Below are 12,676 nucleotides of genomic sequence, written 5' to 3'. Positions count from 1 at the left end.
AGGAATCCTTTCCTGATCACTGAACAACAAAGTAGAGGGCTACATTTCTTGGCATAAAGAATTTAACTTTTTTTTTGGGGGGGGTGGGGGGAGGACTTGTCCTGGAACTTGGATGTGTGGCAAGGCTGCTCCACTAACCCTTTGGAATGCAGAGCTCAGAGGGCCTGGGAGGCCACACAGACACACAGACCCCTGAGGGCAGCTTCCGAAATCATTTTTTAAAGCGATGTATGTGACCGCTTGTGCATTTAAGGATGACATGGAAAGTTTCTGTCATAAAATTAAACAAAAAGGATTTTGTTCAGACGGTCCCCACTTTACAGTGGCTTGACTTACAGTTTTTCGCGGTTCAGTAGAAACCATGGACACTCTCCCGTGATGCTGGGAAGCTCCCAGTCGGCACGCTGACTTGCGATATTTCCATATTACCATGGGCTTGTCAGGCCATACATAACCCCTTTGTAAGGAGGTGGCGAGCAGTATTCACGTCATGCTGAAAATCTCAACATTTATACAATGAACAAACATCACTTTTGAAGATGCCTACTGGGTACATCATGGCTTGACCCTGTTAATACCATAATTTACTTTAAAATTGTAGAGCTGCGCCACGTGGTTCAGCTCTAAATATCAAGGCTCGAGAGTGGAGAAGAGGCCACGCCCACGCACCACATAGTAGGTGGCGCCAGGGTCTGGGGGTTTCCCAGGGTGCTGCTTCTGCATCTTCCTCTTAATCCACAGCCCAGGCTCTGCTAATCAGCCTGGTGAGTTCAGTGAACTTTTATTGGTGAAAATAGTGGCCTGTTAATTGGCATGATGAATGCTAACAATAGGCCGTTTCTTTGGCAGTCTGTTTCTTCGGGGAATTAGAGGTATTCGAGATAATGTGGGTTGGCAGAGAGATGTTACGGTATCTCTTACCCTATTTTGAACAGGGCAAGGTGGCTTTCCCCACTGGGAGGGCGCTTTCAGGCTCATCTCCCCATCTGCTGGTCCACAGCCACTGATGGGCAAGAACTGAGATTGGGCTGACAAGCATGGGGCATGGAGCTGGAACGCCAGCTGCAGAACGTCCTGAACCAGCCTGCAGTAAAGTCAGTATCGTGAGCTCATGGAACAACTCGGTTCATCGTACAAACTGCTTTGTGCTTGCTTGTTAATAAATTTAAAAGTGTCTATATATTTAATATAACTTGATCTGAGATGTTTGAGATGTTTCTTTTTACCTGTTAGTGAGACTGTGGATGAGTAGCCAACTTCAGTAACTTCAGACACCTGTGTTAGCTACTGAAACCATTTGTGGCTAAGTTGGTTTAGTTCATATGTTGATTCTACTCTATTTTTTAAAATTAGCTAGTTCTGGCCCTCCCTGGTGGCTCAGCAGGTTAAAGCACTGCACTGAGAAGCTTAAGCCACTTCCGCATGAGTTCCATCCCCGCCCGACCGGGAGGAGATCCACATGGCGAGACAGACCTCTCCTGACCCGCCCGCTGCTCCCCTCAGCAGTGTACTTCATCGATCTGCCTGTTCTGCTTCTCACTCTGTCTCTGGTGAAGCCTCTCACCCTCCGCATCTCTGGCCTGTACCCCAGTTCTGTGAATAAATAAATAAATCTTAAAAAAATTAGCTAGTTCTTCTTTAAAGTAATACATTTTGTACATATTTTATGATTTCTGTACATTTTTATTTCCATATACTTCCTCCCCACAGAATTTTATTGTAGTGCAATATTATGCCCAAAACATTTTAAAATCACCTAGTTATTTTTTGGATATTAGAGGTATCACCTTTTATTCTCACTGTGCTTTCCAAATTAAAAATCTGTCTTCTACCTAATGATAGCCCCTTTAAACTATATTATTTGGGGGTTGGATTATTAATACAATTATTACTACTGCTATTTGACCAAATACGAGTATATTGTGAATATTGGTAATCACTAAATACAAAAGCAAACTTCTATTACAAATACAACAATTAATGAAACGGATGAGGGCTAACAGAAGATATTATTACTGATTGCTAGGATGAGAGTCCTACTCGTATTTTTCACTGTTATGGATAAAAATAGTGATATTCCTTGTACACGAAAATAAATAAATGGAAATAGAAAGTTTTGTTATAGTGAGTTCATTCAAATCTTTGAGTTTTTTTCCAAGATTTTTTTTTTGCCAAAAATTTACTTAATGTTCTTCACATAAACATTATTTTAAGGGCTTTATCTACTGGCCACTTGTCCTCTTTCCACCTGCTGAAAGTCAGCAATTGCAGACTGACTGTCTGAAGGACCTGTTGCCCAGTTCTTTCGAGTACTGACTTAGAACTCCTCCTTTGTTTGTGGTATTTAGGTGCAGTGAAGGAACCAATGGAATCAGTGGGGAAGAGTCCCTGGGGTAATCCATGGCATTTACCCATGCCCAGTGCCCCCTGAGCAGTCCCAATAACTCTGGTGTTCATACACCTGTGCAGAGACTGGTAGATTACTTAGCTCCCTACTAAATAAATGTGCAGAAACGTGTGTGGTGGGAGGAGGGCAGGCGGGTCGTCAAGAACTCCAGTGCTATATGAAGGGCCCTACTGTGGACCCAGGACTTTGGACTGGGAAGTTCCCTGGGTGCCTGCTGTCGGCCTGAGCTGGAGCCTTCCACGAGCTGCTGCTTAGTGCCTCTCAGTGCTGTCCTCATCCAGAATACCTGGGAAGCATCACGGGAGGTAGCATGGGCTGCCTGTTTTCATGGGGCCAGAGAACTGAGAATGAGTACACTTCAAGTCACTGAAGGGATTCTTAAGAAAGAATATTTTTATGACACGAAAATGAGGTGGTATTCAAATTTCAATGTCCATATGCAAAGTGTTATTGGTGCAAAGCCATGTTCCTCCATTTTTATATTACCTGTGTTAAGGCTGCTTTCCAGGTGTGACAGCAGAACTTTGTAGTCTCAGATGGCCTGCAGACCCTAAAATATTGACAGAAAGCTTGAGAAGTGTATTCTAAGTCTCTGAAGGGTAGCAAGAAATGCCAACTCCAAATTCCCTGTGCATACAGATAATTTTGAATTGCAGGCACTTCAAGTATAGCAAGAAAGAGGCTTCTCTGAATTCCCCCAGGCTACCTGTAGGCAGATCCTCCAAAGGAACTCAATTGTCATAAGTCCCCTTTCCTAGGAGTTTTATCACTCAGGGAAGAGTAACAGTTACCACTAAAGAGGAGACCAGAAGTTCCAACACCAGACACCCTTTGTTACCTCCCAAATGCTCCTCCCCTGCCCATTCCCCTTCCCTAAAAATCATTTATGCTGCTCTAAGAGGCAGCTGCCTTCCACTTTCCCTATCAAGTTGGTACTTACACCTGAATTCTACGTTACCTAGGGGAGTTACTTATTTTTCCTTGGATCTTTTCCACGTGTGCATACGGAACACTTGTTAATGAACAGTTTGCTTTTCTTCTGTTAATCTTCTTTGATTCCAGAGGTCTCAGCCAAAAACTCAGAAGGGCAGAGAGAAATTTATCTTTCCTTCTCTGCACCTTGCTTGTTAGGCCTCCAGCAATAAATATCTAGGATTTTACAGGAAGACCTCATCTTCCCTGAAGGAAGAATTTGGCACAGCAGGAAGGTAAATCTGAAAGTCCAGGGGTAGAAGTGACAATGTTTTCAGAACCAAAGACTTGAAAGCAAATGCAAGAGTTTTATCTCTGGGACCCCAAGCCAGGGCATTTCAATAGGAGCATACTTGGCCAACGGTTAACCCCTGGTATCTCCCCTGGACAAACCACGCTGTTCAGGCAGGGATCTGGGCCATTGGGATGTCACTGGCGCAGAGGGCAGGCCTCATCTGCTGGGAATACCCATGTGGAAAGGAAGAGAATGAGCGTGGAGTGGAGCAAGCCAAAGGCCACTTGGGAGTGAAAGTCGTGTAACGGGAATGTCTGGATGGAAGGAGATATGCCCGTCACTGGTGTGGGTGGGGGTGGGTAGAAGCATGTTCCCCCATGTGGGTCACAGTGTCATTCAGCGAGGTGGTTGGAAAGGGAGGGCTTGTAGCGGAGCAAACATGGACGGCGGTTGGGTCATTCATGTGAGGTTCAAGCATCCAGGATTAAAGTAGGATTAGAAGTGGAAGAAACCTGAACTTCAGGTGTCAAAACCTGAGCTGGATAACAGATCTGGGAGTGGTGGATGACACATCTGGGAGGTCAGTGATGACCGGGCCAAGGAAGGCAGATGGTGACAGCACTTTAAACAACAGAGGGTGGGGAGAAGTAGCCTGAAAGGGAGAATAAATAGCTATACTTGTGATAAGGGCCCTGAATGAAAAATACCAGGTACTATAATCAAGGGGGTGTGGGGAACCACACAATTTACATTAGGAGTTCTCTCTGGGGGAAATGACATTTAATTGGAGCAGTTAAGAATGAATGGGGGTTTGTTCACATGCCCTTGACTGACTCAAAACTGTCATGGAAAAACAGAGCTGCATCCTCTCCCACGAAGAATGAAAAGGCTGCTGTGGTTCACTGAGAAGGAAGCTTGGGGCTTTGCATCCAGCTCTGCCCCTTCCTGGCCAGGTAAGGTAAGAGGGGGTCATCCTGAATGTGCATCTGTAAAATGGGGACACTGTACTTAACCTTATCAGCTTGCTAAAGAATGCAAATGAGTGACCATGTGTCTGTTGCTAAAAAACATACTGGGTTTAGGTAGGGGGTAGCTAGTAATACTAGAAGAAAAGATTTCTCCTGAATTGCATCCAAGCACAAATTATAGCAGCTCTTTCTCTCTGTACCCGTGAACCCCTTCACTAGCCCTGTGAAGGAGGTGCAAAAGGAGCAGCTTTTTTCTTTCTTCTTTTTGAATCCACATTGCTTCAAGCCTTGGCTTTATCTCCTTTCTGTGGCCATGACAAGGGGCCTTTTGTTAAAATCCAGGGCACTTGAGAGGTGGCTTCCTGCCAAACTGCCTTTTAATTTATCAGATTCCAAGTTCTCAGGTGTTCAAGTTCTTATTGCTTAACTTTGTAGGCCAGAAGTTGCTGCAGGAGAAGCCAAGGTTTCAAGTGGGTGACTGAGGAGAGGACCCATGTCACCGGGGCATGTGGCATCTGCCCGCTGGACTCCCAGCTGGCCTATACCTCAGAAGTCTGAGGCCCTTCCAGGTGGCCTTGGTAGGCCATTTAGAGAACTGTTTCCAAGAGTTTTAGACAAGTTTCCACATCAATTACCTGATGGCTAATGTCAAAAGGATTCCACTGTGCCACACACATTACCAGCAAGCTATTTGAATAAGATAGGAAATACAGTGAGTCCTTTCTTTTGTTTCTTTTTTTTTTTTCCCCTTTGTTTTTCTCATTTATTTTCACCTGGCTATATTTTAGGAGCACTTCAAACTGTTTTTGAAACCGTATTCCAACTGGTTTTTGCATAATCGGTGGCAATCAGGATGTGAATGGCTAGAACCAGGAGCGCGATGATGGGGCTAAGATGTGCAGGTGGATCTGTGAGATGTGAGTCAGGAAACCCCAGGCCCCTGACTGGCTGGAGGAACGCCTTGGGCAGGGCCCCTTCCTCTGTCTGCGGGACACCAGCAGTAGCAAGTTTCCTTATTTGGTGACTGCAGATGGTGGCAGAGCAGAGGTAGAACAGGGCAGGTAGAATGGAAGGTGACCGTATGTAGGGCTAGCTTGCAATCACATGACACACACTTTAAGGATGCCTAGAAATAATTGGGAAATGTATTCCACGGAGAAGCACGTCTTGCTGGAGTGGCTTAAACTGTTACAAACTAAGCATTAAAAGTCAACATGCCTCATCTTGTTCTCTTCCTGCAACCTGACCTCCCTTCTACCTTCTCTATGAATTCATCAGGTTAGCCTTCCTTAAGATGGTGGGGGAAGAGCCACGGACGGAAGATGAGATGACTTCCTGGAGGTTGATGGCAAGTATATTTCCTGTGCCAGAAATGTATTCTTCAAGCTGTTGACAGAGTTCTGCTTATTCCCATTTTGCAGAGCAGGATACAAGGCACATAAAAGTTGTTTACTTGCCCAAAGTCACACAGTTCCCTGGCAACACTGTCAACTAAATCCAGATCTGACTCATCCCCTTTTTACATGCTGGGGAGAAATAACTCATTCTTTGGATCTAGTCACTGGTTTTTGAGGATGATAATACAAGAAGCCAGGAGATGGGGGTGTTTCTGTGTGACTACATTCTCATCTCCTCTAGAGGCCCAGATGCTGGTGTGCCCTTGGCAGTGTGGAAGGCTCAGCTATGACCATGTGTGTGTGTGCTCCAGGCTAGTCCTCGTTCTCTGAAACAACTTCTTGTGCTCTACACCTCTGGCTTAGGCTAGCTGCACTCAAGCTGAGATGTTACCGTGTAAAATCAATTTTACTGTGTAAAATCAATAGCACCATCCCAGGTTAAAAGGACTCTATCAAAGATTGTCTCTGCAGTGGGTATGACCTATGACGTCAGAACTAAACCTTCAGCTCACACTTGTCAAACCAGGCCATCCCACCCTGGACATGTCTCTCTGGCCCTGGGTCTAAGTTCACCATGGGGTGGAGGAGGAAGAAAATGCCCCAGGGACACCAGATGGTGTTAATTAGGTTTGGAGATGTCCCTAGGAGTCTTGAGACCCTACCTGAAACTGAGTGCTTGGGAGCAAAAGCTTGAACTCTGTCCCAGGGGAGTCTCAGCCTATTGGAATTGGAAGAGAGCAAGCACACTTTTGCATGCTGAGGTTAATTTGGGGCAGAACCAGAGACCAAAAGAGGACCTGAAGCAGACAGACTTAGTTGACTGGTTCATTGCAGATTGTCTTTCTGCTAACTTGTGAATCCAACAAACATGGATACTGAATTTGGCAAGTTGGTCCACAGTGTCTGTTCCGAGCTGCTTCGCTGGGTTGACAGTGCTCCAGGAAAGATTTCTTGAGGGAATGAAGGCTACATGTTCCTTAGTACATGGCTCTGAGGACTGAGCTTCAGAAACCGCTGCACCAGCGGAAACTAAGCCGTGCTGGCTGCTGCTGACCCCTGGACCTTGGAAATTCCCACATCGCTGGCACCAAATCTGCCTTTTTGTTCCTGCTTGCATTGGTTGGGGGGCTGGTTGTTACTAGGCAGGTGGCACCCATTTGCACACATAAACACGTCTGGAGGAGGAGTCTAGCTGTCTTGATTTTGTAGTAAATGGCTGACTGATCACAGGAAAGCATTCCTTCCAGAACTCCTGGACTCCAGGCCTGTAGTTCCATCGTCTACCCAGCTTCTCCATTCAGATGTATAATGGATACCTTGACGCTAACATCCCCCAAACTGAACCCCAGAGTGTCCCCCTCCACTTTTCCTGCCTTTGATCTTTCCCATCTCAGCCACAGAACCATCCTTTCAGTTCCTGAGGCCAAAAAACATTCAGTCAAAACCTGATGCCATCTTGAAGACTCATATAGAATCCAGTCGCTTTTATCACTTCTAAAAAGCCACAGTCCCTCCCCTTCCCACACAGTCCCCACCCTTGCACTTGCCCTTCCCCAGCCCATTTCACCTGAAACCACTGCTTGCTTGTTTAAATCACATCACACATAGCTGAAAAGAAAAACCAACCCCTAAATCCTCTGTGTATCACTCAGTGTCATGCAATGGTCCACAAAGCCCCACACAATCAGGGTACAAACGCCCCCTCCTCTCTGGTCTCCTCTCCACTGCTCACCCCCACTCACCTCTGTTCCTCAATGTACTGTCTCTGCTCCTGACTCTCTACCCCTATACCCCTGCCTGGCATGCAATTTTCTGCCAAATATCACCACGATTCTCTGTGACCATCTGACAACGTGTTCACATGTTCCTTGAAACTCTCCCTTTGAGAGGTGGAGCTTAGCTCTCCTCCCCCGACTTAGTGACTCAGCTCTTAGACTCAAGCAGGCACGCGGTGTGGGAGTTTTGCGGCGGGAGGCCCACCAGGAAGCAACCCCACCCCAGCCATGGGCTGTGCCACCCTCCAGACCCAGCCAGACCTTCAGATGATGGAGCCCCAGCTAGCTGCTCCACGGTGGCCCTAGGGACACCCCAGAGCCCACAGTCCAGCCCCTCTTTGGTCCCAGCCCTCAGAAACCGTGAAAGAGTATAAACCTTCATTGTTTACATTGCAAGTGTCCATGTTTGGGGTAGCCTGTTTTGCAGTGACAAATACATGGCATGCTGCTTTCTCGATCCTTTCAAGTTTCACTGCCTCGTCACCTTCTCAGAAATGCCCTTAACCGCCATCGGAATGGGAATCTCCTAGCTCTCCCCAGTCACCTGTCACTTCTTTTTCTCCATGGTACTTGCCACCTTCTCTCACACAAGCTCTGTGCCATTTACATGTTCCTCCGATTGGCTTTCTTCTCTTACAACATAAGTTCCACAAAGGAAAGGATAGTGCTCTTTGTTTACTGGCACCAGGTCAGCACTCAATCAGTGTTTGCCAAGTGAGCGAGTAAATGAATGCTTCAGCTTTACCCTCCATCTTTACTTCCCAAATTCAGGGTATAGGCTTCACTCACCTTGTAAGTTTGTTCTGATGCTATTTTTTCTAAGGATTCTGCAGGGGCTTATCTGTTTCCAATACCACACAGTCTGGGAAAGATCACTGGGTTTTTGTTTTTTTTTTAAAAGACTTTTAAAAATTTATTTATGTGGGCCCTCCCTGGTGGCACAGCAGGTAAACGCAGCACTGAGAAGCTAAAGCCACTTCAGCATGAGTTCGATCCCACCCTGGAGGTGACCCATATGGCGCAGCAGACCCTTCCTGACCCAACCGCTGCTCCCCTCAGCAGTGTACTTGGTCAGTCGGCCTGTTCTGCTCCCTGCTCTGTCTCTGGGGAAACCTCTCACCGCCCCTGCACCTCTGGCTTGTACCCCAGTTCTGTATGCATAAATAAATAAAATCTAAAAAAAAATTTAGTTATGTATACACAGCTGGGGCACAGGCCAGAGGTGCAGGGGCAGTGAGAGGCTTCACCAGAGACAGAGTGGGGAGCAGAGCAGGCCGGCTGACGAAGTACACTGCTGAGGGGAGCAGTGGGTGGGTCAGGAGAGGTCTGCCGCGCCATGTGATCACCTCTGGGGCGGGATTGAACTCGTGCTGAAGTGGCTTTAGCTTCTTAGTGCTGTGCATTAACCCGCTGTGCCACCAGGGAGGGCCAGGATGGCTGGGTTTTAGTGATTAGATCACCTAGTCTCTTTCCCAAGAAGCATCTGCTACAAAGATACGCACCTTGAAAGCTGGTTGAGTGTGTCTTTCACACTTGATCGATGATGATCGGTTTCCAAGGAGTCTAAATTAGTCAAACAGGCTCCAAAAGACACAAATAGAGCAAGCAGCAGAATCCCAAGTGGAGGCTAATCTGATTGTCCTTGGTGCCAGGACATTCAAGTCCGTCATGTGTGGCCTACCTGCAGTCATGTGGCACCAGAGGGGCAGCCGCAGCAACAGGCCCCTTGCAGGTCCCCACTCTACACAGTCAGAGATTTAGTTTCAAAAAGAGAGAAGGAAAGAGTGAGTAGGGGAAGGAGATATGACACAAGTTATGCAACCTCTATTGACTGACATATTCCGGATAGAGACGGAAGTGCTCTGATAAATCAGACTTTCCATGCTAACTTATGTTATTGTTACAGGGCACCCCAATGTGAATTGGGTTGCCTGTCTGTGGGTCTTCACCCGTGTGCTTACGATTCAATCGTATTATGGACAAAGGTTAAATAATGGATTTATTTATAAGGAGAAAGGTAAAGGGATAACCCAGGGAAAGAGGGAGAGAAACACAGGTTAACTAGGATGTCCTACCAGTTCTGCTGACTTGGACTCCACTGGCACGCTGAAAACCGACTGAGCGCCAAAACGATCAGCTGCGAACCACCAGGCCAAGAGCCCCCCAGAGCCCACATGTCCGGTTTTATCCCAACCTGGCTGCTCAGCTCCGCCCTCACGTCCCTGCGTGCTTCTTCTTGGTACTGATGGGATTTGGAGTTCCAGCACCTGGAGTAGAGGCGGAGTCCATGAAACCTGTACCTGTTACATTATGACCTCCCTTTTTTGCTTAATCATAATATCAAAATATTCTGAGTAATCTTTGGTTTACAATTGGATTGCCTTAGCCTCATAAGGCTCTACCTGCCCCAGACAAGCAACCACTGCATCAGGGTGAGAAATTCCTCTTGAAGTCAAAAGTGATCTTACAATTGGCTGATTGATATCTCACATAGCCTTCTTTTCAGTTTCTAAATAACCACTCAAACTTTCTACTATCTTGTCTTTGGATACGGAAATTCACCCAAGTTGCCTATTCAGAGCTAATGGGGAGGGGGGTGTTTCTACTGTCTAGACTTCAAGGAAATTCACTTAAACTTTCTAACAGGTTTTTCAAAGAACTTTACTGTAATTTAATTTACAAGAAATTTCCTCTTCCTGCCCTCACTTTACTCTACCCCCTAGGATGTCTCAATGAAAACCATTAAGTAGTAGATAAGGCTTAAGGGATTTTATTTTGGTTCATTTTCACTGTGGTAAATATAGTACTATTAGTCTTAAACTTTGTGAATCTATGTACCTCATTTAACCCTGATAGATTGATTTTAAAAATGTTATAATTTCAACTAAAGGTCAAAAAAAAAAAAAAGACCCAGGCTATTCTTAGAAAAAAATTGAAATGGGTCAGTTCAGCCCATTTCATATGCTAATATCACCCCTTGCCTGTTCTGCCCCCCAATAATCTGTGATGGGGACAAAGAGTCTCCAACAGAGATAGGAATCCTTTACACCAGAGTGGTTCTCAGGCCTGTGGAGACCATCAGCTCACAGCCAGGGCCTGTGTTCTTAATGCTGGGCCCACCACTGCTGTGGCTTATCTGCTTGCTGGTGGGCAGATCCGAGGCCCTTGAGAAGGTGGTAAATCCTGACAGTTAGAGCAGGCCATCTCCACCCGGCCACAGCGTGCTGTCATGGCCTCAGGATGCAGCACCTGTGCTGTCATAATGATCAAAAAGTTATGCAATAAAGTGCCACTTTCTGAGTTTGTGGTGCTGTGTGTGTCTTTTGGGGGGTGGTGTGCCTGGGAGGGACAGAGCACAGCAGTCCCCTGTTTCAGGCCTCCTTGCTTATCAGACCAACCTTGGAGGTCACTTTGCACCTTTGAGCCTGTTTTCTCAACTGAAAAACGAGTTTTTAGCTCTCCATCCCCTTTGGCTCCAGCTTTCTTGGAGTTGCTGGACAAACAGCGTAGAAACACAAGCTCAGAACCAGCACCAGGCAGGGTGTGCCGCTGTAAGCGTGTCATGCCGTCATCTCCAGTGGGTGTGAGGGCAGAGTTCACAGAGAGCAGGGCATCCTGGCTGTAAAAAAGGTCACACTTGGCCACGGGGGCAAGGGAGAGGGTGTCCTGCCAAGCCCAAGGGCTGGGACTTGTCCAATGTGTTCCTCTCCCATCCCAACCCTGGGAGTCCAGGGAACAACTTTCCTTTTTGCTAACCTCTGAATCCTTTTATAAAGGCTCCTCCCTGCTGGGAATTAAAGTCTAGCTTATTCTTCACTCTCAGTGAGATGGCTGGGGAACAACTTGCTACACTAGGTATGTAAAGCAACCATACTGTAAACAGGCCTTGACTCTTAACTGGGTTTCAGGCAAAGTGGACAGGAAGCTGGGGAGAGGGTGCCTGGATGGGAAGTCCCCAGGCTCCCCGTGCTTCCCAGCTGGGCTGAGCCCTTGACTCACCTTCCACAGAGACCTGACCTCTGGTGTGGAAACTGGTACAGTTGGACACGTGTCACGTGTCACGGGGTAGGTTACAAATAGCACTGGGATTAGTAAACCCATCCCGAAACTCCTGCTTCAAGGGCAGGGAAAGTTACCAGTTTAATTCCTGTAGATCATTAGCGACTGAGAACTGGGGACAGGATTCTATGGCAAAGGAGGTCTGTGAGTTTTCCTGAGAATGCAGAGGGCACACAGCTGAGCTGGCACAAGATCTAGGGCTTCAGTCTCACAGCTAAGACTATACCTCAGTGGCTCTGGTGAGAACACCTTAGTTCTAGTGAACACACGTTTTTATGATCTGGTGTCTCCATGAACTGGTGGTAAGGAGGGTTTGACGCAGCCAAGTCTCTTACTGCTGGGAGGGTCGCCCGGTGACTGGGTGGACCCAACCCTGACCGAGAGGTGGCCCAGGGCGCGGCGGGAAATTCGGGGAGTCTATACGGTACACTGGCGCCTCCTTTCCTCACGCGCCCCCCCCCACTACCCCCTGCTGAATTCTGAGCCCTAGGCCCTGAAGGGATCCGGTTCCCTTCCTGTAGCCAGGATCTGGACCGGCTCAACGCAGAGTTCGGAGAGCCCGGAGAAGCAGCCCAACTCTGCCCCTCACCCCCAAGGGCTTAGGCCCAGGGAAGCGGCCGGGCGCTCATTATTCCCGGATCCACGCTCACACCCGCGCGGAAGCGGCCAGGTCGGCCCCGAGGCCGGTCTGCACACCCGCGCCGGGCGCGCCTCCGGCCGCCGCAGGACAGCGCCCTTCAGCTAGCTGGTGGCGACCAGCTCCCGCCAGTCCGTCCAGCGCGGGCCGTCTTCTCCCCGCCGCCGCGCCCGCCCAGCGCCGCCTCCTTTTGTAAATACAGGGGCGGCCCGCCCTCGGCGCGCGG

Source organism: Condylura cristata, unplaced genomic scaffold, assembly GCF_000260355.1.
Source record: "Condylura cristata isolate star-nosed mole 26May11 unplaced genomic scaffold, ConCri1.0 scaffold00007, whole genome shotgun sequence".
Taxonomy (NCBI): Eukaryota; Metazoa; Chordata; class Mammalia; order Eulipotyphla; family Talpidae; genus Condylura; species Condylura cristata.
The sequence above is the reverse complement of the archived record's forward strand: the minus strand, read 5'-3'. Positions refer to the sequence as shown.